We start from the raw sequence: 1,462 nt of genomic DNA on the forward strand, positions 1-1,462 counted from the left end.
CTAGCTATAAACATTTTAATCTACACAATAACCCTACATAATTATACTTATAAACTTCCTTAAGTAAGCGTTTCCTTTGACATATTTTAGTATAATTTCGCTTTACAGCAGCACGAAACAGCTTTTTACTGCACTTCTATTCATTGGTTAAATAACTCCACTCACGTACACTTCATGTCTATCGCCTAACAACTTTATCTTCCAACTTTAGTATGCTTTAAAGGACATTTTCTTATTTTTATGCATACTCCCTACATAATGTGATATCACTACATAAATAAAGTACATACATACAGACTTTTACTTACCGTTACGCTTCGGCAAATAGTAAGCGGCGAGCCATAGGCAACAGGTCTTAGCCCTATGTATGTATGTAGGTACACCCACCCGGCATACTCATACGTATGTAAATACACATTTAGCGCACAGTTTACCTTTGACTTTGCATTGCAATTTCAATTTTGCTCAAGTTCAACTTTTGCCGTTGTCACTGTGCCAAAGTCGTTATTTCCCCGTAAATTATTTTACGCAGTGCCATAAAAATGTTATTGCCTTCGTTGTGTGCTTAAAGAATTGATTACCACCCATCGTGTTACCTCAGTTATTGTGGTAAAAGACAGTACAAGTAAGTAAGTGAGTAAGTTGAGCATTTGCACAACTACAGTTGTCTTTTCGTCCGCAAATATTCCTGCCATCAACTCTGTACGTGCGCCCCGCCACGCCCTCGTAACGTTCACACTGTCTGTATGTTTGCCAATTAAATGCAACAATTTGCCGTTGTGCGTTCCGTTGTGTGCCATTTTATAGCTTACTCTTGTTGCTTTGCTATTATTGTTTTGTATTGGTTGGGCTGACATTAGGCAGAGGCGTTGGTTGTGTGCCCACCATTTTATTATCGATGAAGCTGAACTGGCGCAAAGCAAGTGCCTTTGAGAAAGCGTGTTTATTTATGTGTGTGTGGCGTGCTATACTATTTTGGTATGCGTCTGTTCGTGTTAATGGCTAATCTTCTAATAATTAAGTGTAATTACATATCTGCGCAACTGCATTACTCAAGCGAAAGGTAATTTGCTATGTATTGGCATTTTGAAGGAATTTGTTCTTAGCTGAAAGTTTATTCCGAAATAATGGCGCCGCCGTGTATTGGTGTGTCTGAAGGATATCATTGTTTTAAAATTTAAATCAACCTTTTTTTTGTCTTCCAATTGTTATAGTATTCTCTCGAAATTGTAATTTATTTGGCGCCTTTTCGGATTAAATAAATTTTCTAACGCTTTAATTAATGTCCATCAAATGAATAGATTGTTGTGACCACTATTTAGACTGCTTTTTTTTTTGTTGAGAATTAAGCTTCGTTCGAGAATATGAATAGAAATTTTCAGAGAAATTGGTAATTACTTTTAATAAAAGGTCACTACTTCTTTGAATTTAAATGCTGAGCATAAAATTAATGACTTTAAAT

The sequence above is a fragment of the Rhagoletis zephyria genome, unplaced genomic scaffold, assembly GCF_001687245.7.
Source record: "Rhagoletis zephyria isolate East Lansing unplaced genomic scaffold, Rhagoletis_zephyria_1.1 Rzeph_scaffold_19458, whole genome shotgun sequence".
Lineage (NCBI taxonomy): Eukaryota > Metazoa > Arthropoda > Insecta > Diptera > Tephritidae > Rhagoletis > Rhagoletis zephyria.